The 25,667-nt window shown below is 41.6% G+C and overlaps 1 protein-coding gene across 6 annotated transcripts in view; it reads right to left on the bottom strand.

Annotated features, from left to right (window-relative positions):
* The window catches only part of TAOK3 (TAO kinase 3), a 308,043-nt gene that overhangs the window by 229,205 nt on the left and 53,171 nt on the right, over positions 1-25,667 (bottom strand). For 4 of the 6 annotated variants that reach the window (XM_069754530.1, XM_069754547.1, XM_069754558.1 and 1 more), the window contains exon 2: positions 789-915. The exons of the other annotated variants lie outside the window; for them this stretch is intronic. The gene's annotated coding sequence lies outside the window, so the exon portion shown is untranslated. The remainder of the gene's footprint in view (positions 1-788; positions 916-25,667) is intronic. 6 annotated transcript variants of the gene reach the window in all.

The raw sequence follows: 25,667 nt of genomic DNA, 5'->3' as shown, positions 1-25,667 counted from the left end.
TTATGCTTAAAAGCAAGAAAGAAAAAAAAAAACAGGTGGATTCAGTGATGCATGAGAGAGTGCAGCGGCACTCCATTGTACAAAAGCGGTCAGAAACCTAAGACCTCCAGATGTAGTTTTACAATGGCTGGAGAGCTGCAGACGGTGCACAACTTATTACAGGCAAACAAGACTACACTTGGGCTCCGATTCATCAAGATTTTCCACACAAGTCTTGATCAAGAGTACACGAGTAAGAGGCGTCTTCATGAATTTGGCACATCTCTAAGGCTTCGTTCACATTAGCGTTGTGCGGGGCTGCGTCGGGCGCAGCCGCGGCGACGCATGCGCCCCTATATTTAACATGGGGGGCACATGGACATGCGTTGTCTTGCGTTTTGTGACGCATGCGTCTTTTTGACGCAACAGAAAACGCTGCATGATGCAGTTTTTTCTGCGCCAAAAATCGTGAAAAAAATGAACGCATGCATCACAAAAAGCTGCGTTTTGCATGCATTGTCCGTTGCGTCGCCGACGCAGCAACGCACAACGCAAATGTGAACGTAGCCTAAGCGGCTGTGCAATGCAACAAGAAATGTACACAAGTCAGGGACTGTAGAACATTTTGCTATAGTTTATGTCACTTTTTGTGGTGTAAATAATACATTTATCTGCAGGGCTTGGCCACTAACCCCAAAAGTGGCCAAAATAAAAATAAGAAAAAAAAAAAAACTTGTGAAATTTCCAGCTGTGTCATGATAGAATTGTAAATAAATACACATATATACAAAAATAGATATATAGCCTACATTCAGCAATAATGAAGCTCAGGCGAAACGTGCGTCAGGCAGGTGCGGGCTGCCACAGGGCTCCTTCTATGGTTAAGTATCCCACTGGATTGTGTATCTCTCTAATTTTTGATGCTTGATAGACATCCTAAAAAAAAATAAAAAAAACTATTTATTAATGAGAGATACAGGATATTATAGGCATATTGGGGCATTTCAGCAATAATATACTTTATTCCTATTAGATCCTTATGATATTACATATGGTAATTGTTTTCTCCTTTTCACTGGCTCATAGTATACTGGATATAAATATAATCATATTGTGCTGCTATACAACTTTTTTGCACTATGACACTGGGTTTTTTAAGTCTTACTCTTATTATATATAATCTGTTATACTATTGTGGTACTATTGACTTATATAAACCTATTACATATGGCACTTTTTGCACATTAGCCTCTTATGGCAATACCTATCATGAGCCATGTTGCTTTAGTAGTGATAAAAATTGCAATAATTCTGTGGGTACCTATACATAGAAATTCTATATGTTCTAGTGTCCATTTAAGGTATATGAATTAATTTTTCAATATTGATATCAACTTCAGATTTTATATATGGGCAACTATATACACTGTTAGTCCCTGTGACACCTCATACTTTTTCCATCTGTTTTTGTTTTCCCTTGTATATGTGTTGTGTTATGTTTTTATGACTAATAAAATTATGTTTATTATACCTATTTGAGTCGTGCATTATGTTGTAGGTTTATATGATAGAATTGTAGCAAAAACTTTTTAATGATCCAAGGCCTTAATCACTATAGGACCTACACAATAAGAGTTTCCTTTAACACTTCTTGTCTAGAACATTGTAAACGACTTTACTACTTTCCCCTCTCTATTACAGAAGAAAAAATAGCTTGTATTATGAAATCTACAGACAGATTCACACAAAAAAAAAAAAAAGGCTGGTACCTTCTTTCAATATCCATGTAAGAAACGTTACAAATTTTCTTCAAACATTTGCTGCCAAATACTAAGATGAGCATTTTCGGAGTCCTTCTGTAGCTGGAGTCACAAAATCCTCAATTGAATTTGAGGATTAAAACAGGTATTCTCACTAAGATATTCAAAGTAAGTACAGTAGTCCAAACAGGTTACAGAAATTCATTTTAAAACACGTGCATCTAGTATGGCGATCTCTGATGAATTCCGCTCTAATGGTAATGCTACCCGTGCTCTTGGCATCCTATACATACTCATGACTTTAAAATGTTAGGCAATTCAGAATGGGAACCGATGCACATGGCTTTTTTTCCAGAATCCATGTAACAAAAAACGGTCACCTTTTCATCTCACTAGGAAAGCCCAGCTGTGCCCCTACTTGACCCCAACCACAGGACCACCTGCTGCTCTGGAGCACAAACTACACTGATTGATGTAGGCAGCTCCTGGACTGGTCACATACACTTGTCTCATTTAGTGGACAGTACAGCCCTGATCACCTATTTAGCCGACATACACGACGCTATAAGGCTCTAGACAATTCGAGGAAGCCGAATTAGATTTAAATATATCCTTCCATTAAAGACAATCAGGACCAAGTAATGGCAGATGTGTTTAAAGCGAGTTGACGTCCTCCCGTGGCAATGGATAGTGCACACATGTATTTTGTACAAATATTTTCTTGATTCACAACCCTTGAGCTTCAGTAACAATTCTCCTTGGAAATGCCAGAGATACTTACCACTTCAGTTATGCTTTCTTCAAGATTCTGAAAAATGTTTACAAGGAAGTGTCACATCAAGGTGTTTTCACAACTGAGAACTTAACTACCGGTATGTTAGATATTAACACCATGATTAACATGACAGACTGATACTGAACTCCCCCAACATCTGTAAGGGGCCCCCATTCACAATATACTCTTGACCAAACAAGTCGATATCAGTGGGTTTGGCTGACAGTCATGACTATGGGGGAGCTTAAACCTTTTAAAAAAATAATATATATAGTTTCAAAGGTTGGGGGAAAAAAAAGTCCATTAAGTTTATTATGTCTAGCTTTATTATGAATACTCAATGGCATTTGGCTTTCATTTATCAGCAAGTATCTCCTATCCAATACATAAGTGACAAATTTCAATGTTAGAAAAACCAAAAATAAAAAACCCTCTAAATGACGATTTAGGATGTACAGTTAGAAACAACATCCAGGTCAACCAGCACGACCCAAAGTTTCGCCTCTCAGAGTTGAAGCTCTTGGAAGCCTTAAAATAGAACAAAACCAGTCACTAGATCCGTATCAAGATAGTAACAGCAAGGATAGATACATCATGGAGAAATTATTATTATTAGAAATTTGGTTATACATAAAACTAATGTACACATACAATTCAACAAATACCAAAAAAAAAGTGCTCAAAATAACCAGTGCAAATAGTAAAATGGCGAGATCTCACGCCTTCGATGTCCTGGAATGCACCATACTTGCAAGAGGAAAACCGGGGAAAAAACGGGTATATTGCATAAACTACCCTGTTGTGCCCCATGCAGGTAATCTGTGGTATTTAAAGCACAGAGCATAGCATCAGTGCTTTAGGTTTCACCTTTGCCAGACAGCACTCTGCAAACCATCAAATTTCTTCTTTTATACAAAGTTTTTAAGTCCCAAAAGATTTTTAATCTTCATACACTCCTTGCTCCCCTGATGAGGATGAAACGCGTCCAGCGGGTTTTAAAGGGACATTCTGCAGGACAGGTCCACACTTGGGTAGGGTCCTTGTAAGGACAGGAGACCTGCACAGGGCTGGCGGATAGCAAATGTGGTACCAATATTCAAAAAGGGCTCTAAAAGTGAACCTGGAAATTGTAGGACAGTAAGTAACCTCTATTGTTGGTAAAATAGTTGAAGGGTTTCTGAGGTATGTTATTCTGGATTATCTCAATGCCCGTCACAACTGAGTCCCTAAATATATGAAATAAAGGTTTGCCTATTACTATACTTAGTTCTCTTAGTATTCGTGGGTGTATGCCATCCGAACCTGGAGATTTATCTATTTTAAATCGGTTTCGTACCTCTTCTTGGGTTAGATTGGTGACCCTTAATATAGGGTTTTCTTTTGTCTCTCGGCATTTCACCTAGCATTTTATTTTCCACCGTGAATACCATGTAGAAAAAGGTGTTTAATATATTAGCTTTTTCCTCGTCATCTACAACCATTCTTTCCTCACTATTTAAGGGGTCTTCACTTTCAGTTTTTATTCTTTTACTATTGATATAGTTGAAGAACAGTTTGGGATTAGTTTTACTCTCCTTAGCAATGAGCCTCTCGGTTTCCTTTTTGGCAGCTTTAAATAATTTTTTAGATAAAGTATTTTTCGCTCTATAGATTTTTAGAGCTTCATCGGTGCCATCCTGCTTTAGTAGTTTAACGCTTTCTTTATACTGTTAATTGCGCCTCTTACTTCTTTGTTTAGCCACATTGGGTTTTTCCCTATTTTGCGTCCTTTAATTCCCACAAGGTATAAACCACTTATTTAGGATGTTCTTAGAAATAAGAATACAGATAATAAATGGGAAATGTTTAAGGACATTTTCCCAGTCAACCAGATTAAGGGCATCTCTAAGCTGGTCAAACTTTACTTTCCTAAGGTTCAGTGTTTTTGTGACTCCCTGACAAGTCCCCCTAGCGAAAGACAAGTGAAACTGTACAATATTGTGGTCGCTATTTCCTAGATGCCCGACCACCTGCAGATTAGTTATTCTGTCAGGTCTATTAGATGGTATTAGGTCTAGAAGTGCCGCTCCTCTGGTTGGATTCTGCAACAATTGTGAAAGATTCTTGGTTATTAGCACACAAACCTGTTGCCTTGCAGGATTTTAATCCACGACGAAGTAGAGTGTTATGAACAGTAATGTTTGAGATTATGGTCCCGGCTCTCTTCAGGTCACTGACCAGGGCCTCCAGTGTAGTTCTGGGCTGATTCCTGACCATTTTCAGAATCCTCTTTACCCCACAAGGCAACATCTTATATGGAGCTCCAGGAAGAAAGACAATCATCTTGTGTCGCTTCCATTTTCTAATAATGGTGCCAACAGTTGTTGCCTTCTCGCCAAGCTGCTTGCCTATTGTACTGTAGCCCATCCCAGACCTGTGCAGGACTACAATTTTTTTCCCTGGTGTCCTTAGACAGCTCTTTGGTCTTGGACATGGTGGAGAGGTTGGAGTGTGAGTGTGTGGACCGGTGTCTTTTATACAGGTAACGAGTTCAAACAGGTAATGAGTGTAGGGTAGGAGTGCTTCTTAAAGAAAAACTAACAGAGCCAGGACTGTGAGAGCCAGAATTCTTGCTGATTGGTAGGTGATTACCGTATATACTCGAGTATAAGCCGAGATTTTCAGCCCAAATTTTTGGGCTGAAAGTGCCCCCCTCGGCTTATACTCGAGTCACGGTAGCGGTGGGGTCGGCAGGTGAGGGGCTGAGGGCGCTGAGGTATACTTACCTAGTCCCAGCGATCCTCGCGCTGTCCCTGCCGTCCCACGGGCTTCGGCGCTGCAGTTTCTTCCTCTCTTCAGCGGTCACGTGGGACCGCTCATTACAGAAATGAATAAGCGGCTCCACCTCCCATAGGGGCGGAGCCGCTTATTCATTTCTCTAATCAGCGGTGCCGGTGACCGCTGATAGAGAAAGAAGCTGCAGCGCCGAAGACAGGAGGGGACAGCGCGAGGATCGCCAGGACTAGGTGAGTATGTTATATTCACCTGTCCTCGTTCCAGCCGCCGGGCGCCGATCCATCTTCCCGGCCGGCGCCTCCATCTTCCCGGCGTCTCTGCTCTCTGACTGTTCAGGCAGAGGGCGGGATGACGCATATAGTGTGCGCGGCGCCCTCTGCCTGATCAGTCAGAGCAGAGACGCCGGGAAGATGGAGGCGCCGGAACGAGACGCCGGGAGCTGCAATCAAGGGAGGTGAGTATGTGGTTTTTTTTCTTTATTGCGGCAGCGGCGGCACAAATTTATGTGGAACATCTATGGGGCACAGTGAACGGTGCAGAGCACCGTATATGGCACAGCACAGCTATGGGGCACAGTGAACGGTGCAGAGCACCGTATATGGCACAGCACAGCTATGGGGCACAATGAACGGTGCAGAGCACCGTATATGGCACAGCACAGCTATGGGGCACAGTGAACGGTGCAGAGCACCGTATATGGCACAGCACAGCTATGGGGCACAGTGAACGGTGCAGAGCACCGTATATGGCACAGCACAGCTATGGGGCACAATGAACGGTGCAGAGCACCGTATATGGCACAGCACAGCTATGGGGCACAGTGAACGGTGCAGAGCACCGTATATGGCACAGCACAGCTATGGGGCACAGTGAACGGTGCAGAGCACCGTATATGGCACAGCACAGCTATGGGGTACAGTGAACGGTGCAGAGCACCGTATATGGCACAGCACAGCTATGGGGCACAGTGAACGGTGCAGAGCACCGTATATGGCACAGCACAGCTATGGGGCACAGTGAACGGTGCAGAGCACCGTATATGGCACAGCACAGCTATGGGGCACAGTGAACGGTGCAGAGCACCGTATATGGCACAGCACAGCTATGGGGCACAGTGAACGGTGCAGAGCACCGTATATGGCACAGCACAGCTATGTATGGGGCACAGTGAACGGTGCAGAGCACCGTATATGGCACAGCACAGCTATGGGGCACAGTGAACGGTGCAGAGCACCGTATATGGCACAGCACAGCTATGGGGCACAGTGAACGGTGCAGAGCACCGTATATGGCACAGCTATGGGGCACAGTGAACGGTGCAGAGCACCGTATATGGCACAGCTAGGGGGCACAGTGAACGGTGCAGAGCACCGTATATGGCACAGCACAGCTATGGGGCACAGTGAACGGTGCAGAGCACCGTATATGGCACAGCTATGGGGCACAGTGAACGGTGCAGAGCACCGTATATGGCACATCTATGGGGCACAATGAACGGTGCAGAGCACCGTATATGGCACAGCTAGGGGGCACAATGAACGGTGCAGAGCACTATATGGTTCACACCTATGGGGAAATATGAACGGTGCAGAGCACTATATGGCACAGCAATGGGTAAATAATGATCTATTTTTATTTTTGAAATTCACCGGTAAATGCTGCATTTCCACCCTAGGCTTATACTCGAGTCAATAAGTTTTCCCAGTTTTTTGTGGCAAAATTAGGGGGGTCGGCTTATACTCGGGTCGGCTTATACTCGAGTATATACGGTACTTATTTCATGCAATAAAATGCAATTTTTATTATTTAAAAATCATACATTGTGATTTTCTGTTTTGTTTTTTTATTTTTTAATTTCTATATTCTGTCTCAGTTGAATTTTACCTACGATAAAAATTACAGATCTCTCCATTTCTTTGAAGGTGGGACAATGTGCAAAAAAAAAAAAAATCAGTGTATATCAAATACTTCCCCACCACTGTATACATATACATAGTTACCTGTGATTTTTATATGCATTTTACAGTGACAATCTGGAGAAGGAATGCTGAATGTGTTTATCCACATCTTGCATTTGGCCTTCAATGGTCACCTTAGGTTTTGTGCATCTGATGATCATATCTGTAGAGCGAGGTGGAATATGATGGCGCTATACAAGTAAATTCTGATTGCAAGAAAAAAAAGAAAAAAAAACACATGCATATATGTGTATTTTGCTAAAAAAAAAAAAAAAATCTGGTTGTGTCTAATATGTGCCAATTCCTAATGAGGACGGTTCCTTGCTGGTCTGACCATATATCACTTTTTTAGATTAGGAGGTTAAGATTGATGCTTTGTTTTACAAGATTAGAGCGCCTAGATAAGAAGTTATAGTATAACCATTATACACACACACACAGCAGAGGTGGCTATGCTGGGGTTCAGAATATGCCCATCACGCTAACAGTTAACCCAGTGGCACCACAATCACATGCAATGATGCTCACAATTATCCCTGTGCAGCCGGCTTCCAACAAACAGCTTGGACTCCGCTTTACATAACCAAAAAAACAGCACATGTTGTGTTTTAGAAAAATAAACAATACAAATGTATCTCAATAGGTGTCCTTTATATTCCCATGGATTACTATAAAATTACTTGTAGTTCACAGGAATCTCTACTCCTTTTCTCACCTTAAAAGAGAAGCCATCTTAAGAAAATAACATTATTTAAATCAGTTTTATGTACCATATTGATCAATGATAAGTAATATGGTAATTAAAAACTAGTAACATAGTAACATAGTTAGTAAGGCCGAAAAAAGACATTTGTCCATCCAGTTCAGCCTATATTCCATCATAATAAATCCCCAGATCTACGTCCTTCTACAGAACCTAATAATTGTATGATACAATATTGTTCTGCTCCAGGAAGACATCCAGGCCTCTCTTGAACCCCTCGACTGAGTTCGCCATCACCACCTCCTCAGGCAAGCAATTCCAGATTCTCACTGCCCTAACAGTAAAGAATCCTCTTCTATGTTGGTGGAAAAACCTTCTCTCCTCCAGACGCAAAGAATGCCCCCTTGTGCCCGTCACCTTCCTTGGTATAAACAGATCCTCAGCGAGATATTTGTATTGTCCCCTTATATACTTATACATGGTTATTAGATCACCCCTCAGTCGTCTTTTTTCTAGACTAAATAATCCTAATTTCGCTAATCTATCTAGGTATTGTAGTTCTCCCATCCCCTTTATTAATTTTGTTGCCCTCCTTTGTACTCTCTCTAGTTCCATTATATCCTTCCTGAGCACCGGTGCCCAAAACTGGACACAGTACTCCATGTGCGGTCTAACTAGGGATTTGTACAGAGGCAGTATAATGCTCTCATCATGTGTATCCAGACCTCTTATAATGCACCCCATGATCCTGTTTGCCTTGGCAGCTGCTGCCTGGCACTGGCTGCTCCAGCTAAGTTTATCATTAACTAGGATCCCCAAGTCCTTCTCCCTGTCAGATTTACCCAGTGGTTTCCCGTTCAGTGTGTAATGGTGATATTGATTCCTTCTTCCCATGTGTATAACCTTACATTTATCATTGTTAAACCTCATCTGCCACCTTTCAGCCCAAGTTTCCAACTTATCCAGATCCATCTGTAGCAGAATACTATCTTCTCTTGTATTAACTGCTTTACATAGTTTTGTATCATCTGCAAATATCGATATTTTACTGTGTAAACCTTCTACCAGATCATTAATGAATATGTTGAAGAGAACAGGTCCCAATACTGACCCCTGCGGTACCCCACTGGTCACAGCGACCCAGTTAGAGACTATACCATTTATAACCACCCTCTGCTTTCTATCACTAAGCCAGTTACTAACCCATTTACACACATTTTCCCCCAGACCAAGCATTCTCATTTTGTGTACCAACCTCTTGTGCCGCACGGTATCAAACGCTTTGGAAAAAAATCGAGATATACCACGTCCAATGACTCACCGTGGTCCAGCCTATAGCTTACCTCTTCATAAAAACTGATTAGATTGGTTTGACAGGAGCGATTTCTCATAAACCCATGCTGATATGGAGTTAAACAGTTATTCTCATTGAGATAATCCAGAATAACATCCCTCAGAAACCCTTCAAATATTTTACCAACAATAGAGGTTAGACTTACTGGCCTATAATTTCCAGGTTCACTTTTAGAGCCCTTTTTGAATATTGGCACCACATTTGCTATGCGCCAGTCCTGCGGAACAGATCCTGTCGCTATAGAGTCCCTAAAAATAAGAAATAATGGTTTATCTATTACATTACTTAGTTCCCTTAGTACTCGTGGGTGTATGCCATCCGGACCCGGAGATTTGTCTATTTTAATCTTATTTAGCCGATTTCGCACCTCTTCTTGGGTTAGATTGGTGACCCTTAATATAGGGTTTTCATTGTTTCTTGGGATTTCACCTAGCATTTCATTTTCCACCGTGAATACCGTGGAGAAGAAGGTGTTTAATATGTTAGCTTTTTCCTCGTCATCTACAACCATTCTTTCCTCACTATTTTTTAAGGGGCCTACATTTTCAGTTTTTATTCTTTTACTATTGATATAGTTGAAGAACAGTTTGGGATTAGTTTTACTCTCCTTAGCAATGTGCTTCTCTGTTTCCTTTTTGGCAGCTTTAATTAGTTTTTTAGATAAAGTATTTTTCTCCCTATAGTTTTTTAGAGCTTCAATGGTGCCATCCTGCTTTAGTAGTGCAAATGCTTTCTTTTTACTGTTAATTGCCTGTCTTACTTCTTTGTTTAGCCACATTGGGTTTTTCCTATTTCTAGTCCTTTTATTCCCACAAGGTATAAACCGCTTACACTGCCTATTTAGGATGTTCTTAAACATTTCCCATTTATTATCTGTATTCTTATTTCTGAGGATATTGTCCCAGTCTACCAGATTAAAGGCATCTCTAAGCTGGTCAAACTTTGCCTTCCTAAAGTTCAGTGTTTTTGTGACTCCCTGACAAGTCCCCCTAGTGAAAGACAGGTGAAACTGTACAATATTGTGGTCGCTATTTCCTAGATGCCCAACCACCTGCAGATTTGTTATTCTGTCAGGTCTATTAGATAGTATTAGGTCTAAAAGTGCTGCTCCTCTGGTTGGATTCTGCACCAATTGTGAAAGATAATCTTTCTTGGTTATTAGCAGAAACCTGTTGCCTTTATGGGTTTCACAGGTTTCACTTTCCCAGTTAATATCCGGGTAGTTAAAGTCCCCCATAACCAGGACCTCATTATGGGTTGCAGCTTCATCTATCTGCTTTAGAAGTAGACTTTCCATGGTTTCTGTTATATTTGGGGGTTTGTAACAGACCCCAATGAGAATTTTGTTACCATTTTTCCCTCCATGAATTTCGACCCATATGGACTCGACATCCTCATTTCCTTCGCTAATATCCTCCCTTAAAGTGGACTTTAGACAAGACTTTACATAGAGACAAACCCCTCCTCCTCTCCGATTTTTACGATCCTTTCTAAACAGACTGTAACCCTGTAAGTTAACTGCCCAGTCATAGCTTTCATCTAACCATGTCTCGGTTATTCCCACTATGTCAAAGTTACCTGTAGATATTTCTGCTTCTAGTTCTTCCATCTTGTTTGTCAGGCTTCTGGCGTTTGCGAGCATGCAGTTTAGAGGATTTTGTTTTGTTCCAATCTCCTCGCTGTGGATTGTTTTAGAAATGTTCTTACCTCCCTTCTGAGTATGTTTTCCTGGGTCTTCTTTGTTCAAGTCTAATGTTTTTCTTCCCGTCCCCTCTTCTTCTAGTTTAACGCCCTCCTGATGAGTGTAGCGAGTCTTCTGGCGAATGTGTGTTTCCCAGGTTTGTTGAGGTGTAGTCCATCTCTGGCGAGGAGTCCATCGTACCAGTAATTCACACCGTGGTCCAGGAATCCGAATCCTTGTTGTCTGCACCATCGTCTTAGCCAGTTGTTTGCATCAAGGATCCTGTTCCATCTCCTGGTGCCATGCCCGTCTACTGGAAGGATAGAAGAAAAAAAACTACCTGTGCATCCAGTTCCTTTACTTTCTTCCCCAACTCTTCAAAGTCTTTTCAGATTGTCGGTAGGTCTTTCCTTGCCGTGTCATTGGTGCCAACATGTATCAGAAGAAATGGGTGGATGTCCTTGGAGCTGAAGAGCTTTGGTATCCTATCGGTCACATCCTTGATCATCGCACCTGGAAGGCAGCATACTTCTCTTGCAGTTATGTCCGGTCTGCAGATGGCTGCTTCTGTGCCTCTCAGTAGTGAGTCTCCCACCACCACCACTCTTCGTTGCTTCTTGGCTGTACTTTTTGCTGTCACTTGTTGCTGTGTGTCCTTTTCTTTTTTGCTTGCTGGTATTGCTTCATCCTTAGGTGTGCCATCTTCATCCTCTACAAAGATTTGATATCGGTTCTTCAGTTGTGTGGTTGGTGATTTCTCCATGGTCTTCTTGCTTCTTTTGGTCACATGCTTCCACTCATCTGCTTTTGGAGGTTCTCTGACACTTTTTTCACCTTCTGTGACCAGTAGAGATGCTTCTGTTCTGTCTAGAAAGTCTTCATTCTCTTTGATGAGTTCCAAAGTTGCTATTCTTTCTTCCAGACCCCGCACCTTTTCTTCTAAAAGGGCCACTAGCCTACACTTCTGACAGGTGAAATTTGATTCTTCTTCTGGTCGGTCTGTGAACATGTAGCACATGCTGCAGCTCACCATGTAGGTTGTCACATCTGCCATGTTGCTCCTAGATCCTGCTGACTTGCTGTATGTTTTCCTTCTTGTGTAATCTACTCAGCCAAGCTCTCTTGCAATAGTATCCTACAGGCAAAAATTCGGTTTGGTGATGCTTTCCAAGCAGCTGGTCCCGGCTGTACCCAACGATCTTCTAGCTTAGGGAGACTTCGCTTTTCCCAGAAGGCACCTGGAATATGCAAATTAACCTTACAGTTTTCACACTGGCTTTTTATAGACTCGTATTTCTTATCCTTATAGGAAGGGTTTTCAGTAGTTTTTGTTATCAGCAAAGGCAGAATTACAATGACAGGTTCCCCTGTATAAAAGGCTGATAACACAATCACAATAACCGTCTGTGCTACCTCTTCACAATCACCACTGCACAGGTACATTACATGCTGCATTGCAAAAGGTAGAGTTTGGGGAAATTTGTTGCTACCAATGTGCATGTATTGCTTCCTAAACCAAAAACAGGAAGGGAAAGTCCATTGAGATCGATAGAATCTATCTATATACATACACACATTCATGGTCAAAAGTATTGACACCCCTGCAATTCTGTCAGATAATACTCATTTTCTTCCTGAAAATGATTGCAAACACAAATTATTTGGTATTATCTTCATTTAATTTGTCTTAAATGAAAAGACAAAAGAGAATGAAGCAAAAAGCAAAACATTGATCATTTCACACAAAACTCCAAAAATGCGCACGAGAAGGACATGCCATGACGGTCATGTGACCGCGACGTCATCACAGGCCCTGTGCACACCTGCGCGAGAAGGACCTGCCATGGCGTCGCGGTCACCTGACCGTGACGTCATGGCAGGTCCTTCTCCCATACAATCCTTGGCACCGGAACCTGCCGGAGTGCCGCGAAAGGTGAGTATATAATGATTTTTTATTTTTATCATTTTTAACATTAGATCCTTTTACTATTGACGCTGCATAGGCAGCATCAATAGTAAAAACTTGGTCACACAGGGTATAAAGCAGTCCGTTACCGCTGGCATTAACCCTGCGTGAGCGGTGACTGCGGGGAGTATGGAGCGGGCGCTGACTGCAGGGGAGGGAGTAATCGGACTGAGGTCGTCGCTGATTGGTCACGGCAGCCATGACAGGCAGCTGGCGAGACCAATCAGCGACTTAGATTCCATGATCGACAGATGCTGCGACCAATGAATATCCGTGACAGACAGAAGGACAGAAAGACAGAAGTGACCCTTAGACAAAATATAAATAAAAAAAATTATATATATATATATATATATATATATATATATATATATATATATATATATATATATATATATATATATATATATATATATATATATATATAATTATTTTTTTCGAATTTGAATTAAAAGACAGTGTGCACATATCCTGAGTGTTCTGTAATTTTCATGGATAGAACACATACCCATTGTAGTCTATGGGGCTGTTCACATGGTTTTAATTTTCTTTGAAGACAGTGTCCATGAACAAAAAAATTATAAAACGCACGTCATGTCCATGTGTGGATCTGTGCAATAATCCGATCACTAAAACAAAACAAAAAAATATATAGCACATGGCGGCATTCGGTGTGCCTTTTTTTGGTTGGATAGAAGTTTTTTTTTGTATACAAGAAAAACACATACCACTTCCAATGGTAAAAAACGGACACATAGATAAAAAAAAAAATACATGAAAATTGGATCAGGTACAGTGATGGAGGGAGAGTGCGATGAAAAGGAAAAAAAACAAAACAAAAACCAACACCTTATGAATGAGGCCTTAGATGGCTGAAAAGTAATTTAATAAAAATTGTAGCTCCACATGTGGATGGGTGTCGGTCACCATTGTAGAGGGCAATAAGATGACGGGTGATGCAAGAAACAACTAGCTACCTAAATAAAAGTTTCCTCCTATTTTGTCCTCTTCTTTGAGGGACCCCCATTTATACGCCAGACTCTGGACGTTGGAGAGATGTGAATGCGTGGTCAGATCTGTCACTCTACTGCACGTCTCCTAGTTCACAGCTCAGACAACATACCAGGAAGTATACTTACGGTAATTCTATAAAACCAGGCAGTGAGTATGTAATGTAATCATAGAAAATAGATTTTGGAGGAGTCACTCAGGCTCGGGCACAGAACCGTCATATGGTAGTGGTGTTGGGATTGCGCCAATTTCGTATGGGAAACAAAGGGCTCCATTAAACTTCACTGAGCAGTCAAACCTGTTTAGGAGCCGAGTAAAGAGAAACAACTTGATTTGCAGCGACAGCTACGCATGCTTTCTCTAAGTGTATAGGAGGACACCGACCCAGGGGACCAGAGACCACCATTTTATTTAATTATTAAGCAGCGTCCTCCAGTAGGTTGTATGCCATGAACGTAATCACAGAGCTGCAGGAGGGATCTGGCAAGGCAAGATCCAGTGATCTCTGGTCAGAGAAAAAGGGATGATCGATGCGACTAGAGAAGATGACATAATATCTTGTGAATAGCTGGGGAAGTACAGACTAAGGAACGTGCCCGATTTACCGCTCTCTATTGCTTCCAATGATAAGACCGTTGTTAGATATGGATGAAGGCTACACAAAGTAGGTGTCAGAAAGATGAGCACATTAACCCTTTAAGCAATATGATCTTGGTCAGTTGCATCACATGAATTATAGAATTATTATTGCTTTTCACTAGACATAATCCTTAGGTTTCCCCTTGGTACCACATAGTAAAATAGAGAATAATCCGACAGGCTGGAAAGCAGCACCCCTAGGGAGTGTTTCTCCACTTCCTTAAGGTTGTGCCACAACACTAATATCCCCAAGGTTTATGTGCACATTGTTTTTGATGTAGAAATGTTTGACACCGTGTCTCTTGACAGGAAAATGATGCACATTAAGATTGGAAATAAAAAGTAAAAAAAAGTTCGTTTCTTAGTGAACTTTTTTGAAAAACACTGCAAAATTGCTGAAAGAATGGACTTTCTGCAGATATGAAACTGCTTCAACTCCGCAAGGACCAATAAAAGACATGTGCATGAGGTTTTAGGAGTCTCAGAGTAAGGCCGGTTTCACACGTCAGTGGCTCCAGTACGTAAGGTGACAGTTTCCTCACGTACCGGAGACACTGACTCACGTAGACACATTAAAATCAATGTGTCTCTGCACATGTCAGCGTGCATAGGGGTGGAGCCGAATATTCATCACTGTAATAAGCGGCACCACGTGACCGCTCATACAGGAAGAGCTGCGACGCTGAGAGAAAGCATCGGGGGAGCTGGGTAAGTATTTTAATGCCAGCGGGCGGGCGCACAGGGGGTGGGGGGATATTACCGGGAACTTTAATTTAACAAAAAAAAATTTAAAAAAAATGATTTTTCATTCCTTCGCTCCAGCGAACGCTGCTGGGAAGGAATGAATTCTGGATTCAGCACCCAAAGCAGGGGACAGCGCTTAACTCTAGCGCCGTCTCCTGCACGGTGCATGTGGTACCCAGTCGGCACACGGCTGCCGCACGTGTGCCACACTGATGTGCCACGTGAGCACACAGACACGGATAACTCGGTACCGATTTTTCCGGTACCGGAATTATCTGGACGTGTGGCACAGGCCTAAAACGTTGCAATTTTTTTGCAGCAAAAACATGATGAAGTCGTCTCAGGGATGTTACCATAGAACATCAACTTGGAAACTGGAGACCGTGTCATCATCCCATCCTCTGACTCTGGTTTAGCCAGCCGCACGTAAGAACAAACAAAAGAAAACAGCCACTATTTGGTGCATTTTCTAAGAAGAGGCAGGGCTTAGCAGGAGAGGATTGTGGCCAATTGTGACACAACCGATATAACAAACCCCGTTTTTCTTTTGATTTAACATAACTTTGCATCAGTAACTGGTGTAAATTATAGGTGAAAGTAGCATACTTCAGTTTGTGGCACATGGGCAGCACAGAGGTGATATATAAGGTCGGGATCACACATGCGAGAAACACGTCCGTGTCTCGCATATGAAATCCAAGCTCTGGCGCCGGCACTTGGGAGCGGAGCGTGCGGCTCCATGTGTTGCTATGCGGTCGCACGCTCCGCTCTGGAGTGCCAGAGGTTGGATTTCACATGCGAAACCCTTTTATTAGCACTCCTCTGCTGGCACTATCACCTCTGCTGTACTGCACCTCCCCCACTGGCTGTCCAGAGAGATGTCATTAACCCCTTTCTGACCTCGGACGGGATAGTACGTCCGAGGTCAGATCCCCTGCTTTGATGCAGGGCTCCGCGGTGAGCCCGCATCAAAGCCGGGACATGTCAGCTGTTTTGAACAGCTGACATGTGCCCGTAATAGGCGCGGGCAGAATCGCGATCTGCCCGCACCTATTACCTAGTTAAATGCCGCTGTCAAACGCAGACAGCGGCATTTAACTACCGCTTCCGGCCGGACATGATCGCATCGCCGACCCCCGTCACATGATCGGAGGTTGGCGATGCTTCAGAATAGTAACCATAGAGGTCCTTGAGACCTCAATGGTTACTGATCCCCGGCAGCTGTGAGCGTCACCCTGTGGTCGGCGCTCACAGCACACCTGCAATTCTGCTACATAGCAGCGAACAGCAGATCACTGCATTGTAGCAGAGCCGATCGTGCTATGCCTGCTTCTAGCCTCCCATGGAGGCTATTGAAGCATGGCAAAAGTAAAAAAAAAAAAATGTGAAAAAAATAAAAAAAAAAATATAAAAGTTTAAATCACCCCAATCAAAATAAATGAATAAAAAAAAAAAAAAAATCAAATCTACACATATTTGGTATTGCCGCGCTCAGAATCGCCCGATCAATTTTAAAAAAAAAGCATTAACCTGATCACTAAACGGCGTAGCGAGAAAAAAAAATGCGAAACGCCAGAATTACTTTTTTTGGTCGCCGCGACATTGCATTAAAATGCAATAACGGGCGATCAAAAGAACGTATCTGCACCAAAATGCTATCATTAAAAACGTCATCTCGGCACGCAAAAAATAAGCCCTCAACCGACCCCAGATCATGAAAAATAGAGACGCTACGAGTATCGGAAAATGGCGCAATTTTTTTTTTTTTTTTTTTTAAGCAAAGTTTGGAAATTTTTTTCACCACTTAGGTAAAAAATAACCTAGTCATGTTAGGAGTCTATGAACTCGTACTGACCTGGAGAATCATAATGGCAGGTCAGTTTTAGCATTTAGTGAACCTAGCAAAAAAGCCAAACAAAAAACAAGTGTGGGATTGCACTTTTTTTGCAATTTCACCGCACTTGGAATTTTTTTCCTGTTTTCTAGTACACGACATGCTAAAACCAATGATGTCGTTCAAAAGTACAACTCGTCCCACAAAAAATAAGCCCTCACATGGCCAAATTGACGGAAAAATAAAAAAGTTATGGCTCTGAGGGGAGTGAAAAACGAACACGGAAAAACGAAAAATCCCAAGGTCATGAAGGGGTTAAACACACTTATGTCTGACTAGATGCTATTGCATCGGGAGGGTGGTAATGTCACAATGGGGGCAGGCTTTGCAGTGTTGAGAGTCTCCCCCCCCCCATGCGCTCCTCCTGTACAAAGATGACAGCGGTCAATGAATCATCCGGCTGATCCCGACGGTGGCGTGTTCGCGACAGGTGTTCCGCTGGTGGTACCACACAAGAAGCTGCATACGGCATATACAGTGCATGTGAGTGTGTTGTGAAGGTGTTCCGCTGGCGGTACCGCACAAGAGGCAGGTACCACCTGCAGTTTCCATATTAAGACACCCATCACTTGGGTGTCCCAATATGGAGGTCGGTGAACTTCCGTCACTTGGAATTCTGGGATCCCGACACATCTGGACGGAACAGGATGTGAAAACATTGCAAGGTAAGTAAATATTAAGATGTGCTCAAGACACCCTGCTGTAATCTCAATGGCGAGCGATTTCACGTTATTGCAAGCACAACAGACATACATGAAATTATTGACACATCTCCTACAGTCAGTGTGGGGGAGGGGCAAGACAGCAGAAGCAAGGAGCTGATCTAATCTGAAAGGAGTGAAGTAATTTGTGCTTTCTAATCATGCAGTAGATGGGGACTGTGTTCACACACACTGAGAAACCTGCTCTTAAGCTGGAGGGGTGCGGGGGGGGGGGGGGGGGTCTTTTTCTGCTGTGTGTTGCTCCCTGCTTGTGATTGGTCAGCATTATACAGGGAAAATTAGCACATGTCCCCAATGAAAACTATTTGGTAACACCGCTTACACTTAATAGTTAATGCTTTAGGTTAGTAATTTCTCAATTTGGTGAAATGTCCTCTTTAACAGGCATTTCCCCTTTTGCTAGTTAAACAGACAGCAGAATGGAAAGAAGAACGAACAATAGGCAAGAGGTGACTAGACAAAAGATTGGCAGAAAAAGGAAAAAGAAAAAGAAAAAAAAAAAAAAGACATACATACATATATACCATACATACATACAGTGGGTACAGAAAGTATTCAGACCCCTTTAAAAAAAATTTCACTGTTTCATTGCGGCCATTTGGTAAATTAAAAAGAGTTCATTTGCTTTCTTATTCATGTACACTCTGCATCTTGACTGAAGAAAAACAGATGTAGTAGTTTTTGCAAATTTATATATATTTTATACATAAAAAAAAAAAAAAAAAACTGAAATATCACATGTTCATAATATTCAGACCCTTTGCTCAGTATTGAGTAGAAGCACCTTTTGAGCTAGTACAGCCATGAGTCTTCTTGGGAATGATGCAACAAGTTTTTCACACCTGGATTTGAGGATCCTCTGCCATTCTTCCTTGCAGATCCTCTCCAGTTCCGTCAGGTTGGATGGTGAACGTTGGTGGACAGCAATTTTCAGGTATCTCCAGAGATGCTCAATTGGATTTAGGTCAGGGCTCTGGCTGGGCCAGTCAAGAATGGTCACAGAGTTGTTCTGAAGACACTCCTTTGTTATTTTAGCCGTGTGCTTAGGGTCATTGTCTTGTTGAAAGGTGAACTTTTGGCCAAGTCTAAGGTCCAGAGCACTCTGGAAGAGGTTTTCATCCAGGATATATCTGTACTTGGCCGCAATCAAGTTTTCCTCAATGACAACCAGTCGTCCTGTCCCTGCAGCTGAAAAATACCGCCAGAGCATGAAGCTACCACCACGTTTCACTGTTGGGATTGTATTGGGCAGGTGAAGAGCAGTGCCTGGTTCTCCACACATATCGCTTAGAATTATCACCAAAAAGGTCTATTTTAGTCTCATCAGACCACAGAATATTATTTCTCATAGTCTGGGAGCCATTAATGTTTATTTTAGCAACTGAGGGACTTCATATTTTTTGCACTGATGAGAGGCTTCCATTGGGTCACTCTGCCATAAAGGCCCGACTGGTGGAGGGCTGCAGTGATAGTTGACTTTGTGGAACTTTCTACCATCTCCCTACTGCATCTCAGCCACAGTGATCTTGGGGTTCTTTTTTACCTCTCTTACCAAGGCTCTAGTCCCACGATTGCTCAGTGTGGCTGGACAGCCAGGTCTAGGAAGATTTCTGGTGGTCCCAAACTTCTTCCATTTAAGGATTATGGAGGCCACTGTGCTCTTAGGAACCGTGAGTACTGCAGAAATTCTTTTGCAACCTTGGCCAGATCTGTGTCTAGCCACAATTCTGTATCTGAGCTCCTTGGACAGTTTTTTTGACCTCATGATTGTCATTTGGTCTGACATGCACTGGAAGCTGTGAGGTCTTATATAGACAGGTGTGTGCCTTTCTAAATCGGGTCCTATCAGTGTAATTACACACAGCTGGACTCCAATGAAGGAGTAGAACCATCTCAAGGAGGATCACAAGGAAATGGAAAGCATGTGACATAGGAGTGTCTGAACAAAGGGTCTGAATACTTCTAACCATGTGATTTCAGTTTTTCTTTTTATTAAATTTGCAAAAGATACTACATTTCTGCTTTTTTCAGTCAAGAGGGGGTGCAGAGTGTACATCTATGAGAAAAAAAGTGAACTTTTTTGAATTTACCAAATGGCTGCAATGAAACAGTGAAACATTTAGGGGTTGTATGTATGTATGTATGTATGTATGTATGTATGTATGTATGTATGTATGTATGTATGTATGCATGCATCTCAAAAAAGAAAAGACCTTTAAGTGACAATGGGCAAGTAAGGATAGCCTGTGTATATTATTGTTCAGATATGGTGCTGATATTAATTACACACGGATTCAATCTGATTTTTTTTTTGCTCAATCCTGTTGGCTTACAATGGCTCCCGTATTTCCTTTATACTCTGGATTTAATACTTCAGCATACTCCACTATTCTGGCAATAGAGAAAAAACTAATGTAAGTGTGAGCAGCGCCTCAGTGAGGAAAGGGTTAGATTGCATCCACACAAGAGTCAGGTTGCTGCGGGTAACATGAGGCATTTAGCATTCTTCCGAAGATATGGCAGAATAATACGGTAAATAATATCAGGAAATAAAAAAAATCCTTATAAGCAAAAAAATAAATACACTTTAATGGGTATGAGTTAAAGCCGTCCAAATCAGCAGAGTGGGATGAGGTGGTGAAAACGTTGTTTTATGCAGAGATGCAAATAACTGTCAAGTGTATATTCTCTCTGATCACACTCTGTGAAGCTTCAAAGAGCATCATGGCGTTAAGAAGCAGGATATTAGAAGTGAAGTGTTGTCTGCTATGTTTAAGCCGCAGAAAGATAGATCAGTGCAAAAAAAAAAAAAAATTATAAAACATGAACTATTGCAAACATTTACAATCATAAACTGTTGATGGTCCTACCTTCACCAATAGCATCTTGAAAGAAATACAGAAAAGTTTCGGCTCTGAATGAGCCTCTCTCAAGCAGTGAGTATTGCTTCATACAGCGTATATATAGAGACACATCTCCATCATCCCCCAATCACAGCCAATTAGTCAACATCATGTATTTTATAAGTTATTACAGTTTGTAAAAAAGTGCTTTAATGCTCTCAATGTGCAAATATCATTACATAAACCTTTACATTTAGCTAATGACTGTCACTCACTTGCATTTACCTCTGGAGGGACGTAGTGTTTATGGAGGATCCAGCATGTTGCCGGCGATCTGAATCGCCTACTACGCATGTCACAGTGTTTCTGCTTGCATCATAGTCACATGATGAATTAGGGGCCAAATCAAGAATCAGTATATCACATCTAAAGTCCAGCGCATGCGCAGTAGGGCTTGCGATCGCCATTTTGATTGTGGCATCCTATTCAGGCGCTTCTTAACACCATGATGGTAGTGGCATCTAAAATCCGGCGCATGCGCAGTAGCGCCTGTAATCGCCATTCTCGTAGTGGCATCCTATGAAGGCATTTTCTGGGACGCCATTTTAGTTGTGGCACCTACCATCAGACACATGCGCAGTAGCGTTCATAATCGCCATTCTAGTAGTGGAATCCTGTCTGGGCTTTTTCTAAAACGCCATTCTAATGGTGGCATGTCTTTTAAAGTGCTAACCAGGGCCATCTATATTAATGTCTCTCATGACATGCAGCACCTATAGCACAATATCATTTTTAAACAACATGTTATGACTTATCTTACACCACATTCAAGTTCACTGGGCAGAATGCCCCTTCCTCGCCCTATGGACATATATTGCGGTGCCTAATCCCGCCTTGACAAACCAGATGTGGCCTTTATTCAGACAGTGTCTAGAGGGTGCACCCAACCTTTCCAGGTAAGGTGCCTCCGCTCATGACTCCTGCATAGCAGTAGCACATTAGTCCCGGCTGATGTGAACATATATATGGCTTCTATTAAGAAAGTCAACCAATAAGTAACTTACAAATAGCCCTTTCTAGACACCATACAGAAAATTTCCAACTAATATATAATAACTTATCTACCAAACCACTAGCGAAAATTATGAGAAATACTAGAAAGATGTTTTTAGATGATTTATTCATTGGCCTCCAATCCTATTTATGTGAGAATTCGTGATATTTTTAAATCCAATTTACTGTAATTACAAAATTCCCATTAATTTTCTTTGAAAAAATCTTTTACATTACAAGAAAAAAATCCTTTTATAGAAAAAATTCTCTCACTCCAACACTGTAAGTCACTCCAGAGATGGTCTTCAAAATATCCAACAGTAGAAGCACCTGTACAAAAATAAAGGATAAAATTAGGAACATACTTACAAGAATCAAGTATTCCCAAATATAAAATGCTATTACCAAGTCATCAACTTCACAATTTCAGTACAGGTAAAGTATACTTATAAAACTGCATGCAATTTAAAATCCACATTAAGGCCCATGGGCCCGAGTGTGTTCAGTTTATAGATCCACATCAATTCTCTTTTCCTGAGGACAAGCTCCCTGTCACCACCCCTCCTATCCACAGGTACTCTATCGATTATCTTAACACTTGTAATCATTCAGAAAAAGATTTAAAATTTTAGGGACAGGAAGATCAGTCCTCTTCTTTCTAATAGAGTACCGGTGTTTATTCATTCGCACCTTAAACTCACACGTCGTTTCACCAACGTACCACAGATTGCACGGACACATCAAAAGGTAACCAACATAATCTGAACTGCATGTCAAGTAAGGTTTAATTTCATATATCGTCCCAGTTGTTGGATGTTCAAATTATTGCACCCTTAGTCATAGGTGCAATTCACATAGTTTAAGCACGGGAAACATCAAATTTTTACTGGAGCCCGTCAGAAACAATTGTCTTGGGCCAATATCAGACTTGACCAAATAATCCTTAATGTTTTTTCATTTGTATGAATATAGTGGCGGTACCCTCTCTCTAGGAATTTTTTTACTAATGAGTCCACCACTGTGCCTACTTCTTCCTCCTTCTTGACTATACGTCTAACTCTAAGCAATTGGCTATGTGATAGCCAATATCCACGGTCTATGGTGAGGTCCATTCCACTAAGCCAATTGCTTAGAGTTAGACATATAGTCAAGAAGGAGGAAGAAGTAGGCACAGTGGTGGACTCATTAGTAAAAAAATTCCTAGAGAGAGAGTACCCTAGGAGTTTATTGGAAACAAAAAATAAGGTACTACAGGAGAGTAGGGTGGAACTTATAAAGAAAGACACAAAAGGTAAACGTGGGATAAAACACAGACGGGTTCCGTTTGTCACCATGTATGGAGAGGAGAGATGTGACTAATGTCATAAGTATACACTGGGGGACGCTGGGAAGATGTTTGCCCGGTATAAGGGTATGTGCACACGATGCAGATTTAGTGCAGAAAAATCTGCTGCAGTTCTGCACTAAATCTGCATCTCCTGGCAGAATCTGCAGGTGCGTTTTTGATGCGTTTTTTGAGCACAAATCTGCACGAAAAACGCATGAAAAACGCATAAACGCATGAAAAACGCACCTGCAGATTTCTATTATGGAGGGGTGCAGAAACGCTGCAGAACTGCACAAAAGAAGTGACAGGCACTTCTTTGAAAACTGCAGCGTTTCTGCGCAGATTTTTCTGCACCATGTGCACAGCTTTTTTTTTTTTCACATTGATTTACATTGTACTGTGATCACCGTGCAGTTCTGCAGCGTTTCTGCTGCAGAAAAATCTGCTGCAGAAAAATCTGCTGCAGTTCTGCACTAAATTTGCATCGTGTGCACATACCCTTAAGGAGCTTGAATTATCGCCACTATGTTCATACAAACGAAATAAGAACATTAAGGATTATTTGGTCAAGTTGATGTTGGCCCAAGAAGGAAAAGTAGACAATTGTTTGACGGGCTCCAGTAAAAATGGATGTTTCCCGTGCTTAAACTATGTGAATTGCACCTATATGACTAAGGGTGCAACATTTGAACATCCAACAACGGGGAAGATTTATGAAATTAAACATTACTTGACATGCAGTTCAGATTATGTTGGTTACCTTATGATGTGTCCGTGCAATCTGTGGTACGTTGGTGAAACGACGTGTGAGTTTAAGGTGCGAATGAATCAACACCGGTACTCTATTAGAAAGAAGAGGACAGATCTTCCTGTCCCTAAACACTTTGTTGAATGTAATCATTCAGAAAAAGATTTAAAATTTAGGATAATCGATAGAGTACCTGTGGATAGGAGGGGTGGTGACAGGGAGCTTGTCCTCAGGAAAAGAGAATTGATGTGGATCTATAAACTGAACACACTCGGGCCCATGGGCCTTAATGTGGATTTTAAATTGCATGCAGTTTTATAAGTATACTGTACCTGTACTGAAATTGTGAAGTTGATGACTTGGTAATAGCATTTTATATTTGGGAATACTTGATTCTTGTAAGTATGTTCCTAATTTTATCCTTTATTTTTGTACAGGTGCTTCTACTGTTGGATATTTTGAAGACCATCTCTGGAGTGACTTACAGTGTTGGAGTGAGAGAATTTTTTCTATAAAAGGATTTTTTCTTGTAATGTAAAAGATTTTTTCAAAGAAAATTAATGGGAATTTTGTAATTACAGTAAATTGGATTTAAAAATATCACGAATTCTCACATAAATAGGATTGGAGGCCAATGAATAAATCATCTAAAAACATCTTTCTAGTATTTCTCATAATTTTCGCTAGTGGTTTGGTAGATAAGTTATTATATATTAGTTGGAAATTTTCTGTATGGTGTCTAGAAAGGGCTATTTGTAAGTTACTTATTGGTTGACTTTCTTAATAGAAGCCATATATATGTTCACATCAGCCGGGACTAATGTGCTACTGCTATGCAGGAGTCATGAGCGGAGGCACCTTACCTGGAAAGGTTGGGTGCACCCTCTAGACACTGTCTGAATAAAGGCCACATCTGGTTTGTCAAGGCGGGATTAGGCACAGCAATATATGTCCATAGGGCGAGGAAGGGGCATTCTGCCCAGTGAACTTGAATGTGGTGTAAGATAAGTCATAACATGTTGTTTAAAAATGATATTGTGCTATAGGTGCTGCATGTCATGAGAGGCATTAATATAGATGGCCCTGGTTAGCACTTTAAAAGACATGCCACAATTAGAATGGCGTTTTAGAAAAAGCCCAGACAGGATTCCACTACTAGAATGGCGATTATGAACGCTACTGCGCATGTGTCTGATGGTAGGTGCCACAACTAAAATGGCATCCCAGAAAATACCTTCATAGGATGCCACTACGAAAATGGCGCTACTGCGCATGCGCCGGATTTTAGATGCCACTACCATAATGGTGTTAAGAAGCGCCTGAATAGGATGCCACAATCAAAATGGCGATCGCAAGCGCTACTGCGCATGCGCTGAACTTTAGATGTGATATACTGATTCTTGATTGGCCCCTAATTCATCATGTGACTGACGCAAGCAGAAACACTGACATGCGTAGTAGGTGATTCAGAACGCCGGCAACATGCTGGATCCTCCATAAACACTACGTCCCTCCAGAGGTAAATGCAAGTGAGTGACAGTCATTAGCTAAATGTAAAGGTTTATGTAATGATATTTGCACATTGAGAGCATTAAAGCACTTTTTTACAAACTGTAATAACTTATAAAATACATGATGTTAACTAATTGGCTGTGATTGGGGGATGATGGAGATGTGTCTCTATATATACGCTGTATGAAGCAATACTCACTGCTTGAGAGAGGCTCATTCAGAG

The sequence above is a fragment of the Ranitomeya imitator genome, chromosome 1, assembly GCF_032444005.1.
Source record: "Ranitomeya imitator isolate aRanImi1 chromosome 1, aRanImi1.pri, whole genome shotgun sequence".
Lineage (NCBI taxonomy): Eukaryota > Metazoa > Chordata > Amphibia > Anura > Dendrobatidae > Ranitomeya > Ranitomeya imitator.
This window is presented reverse-complemented; position numbering and strand designations above follow the sequence as displayed.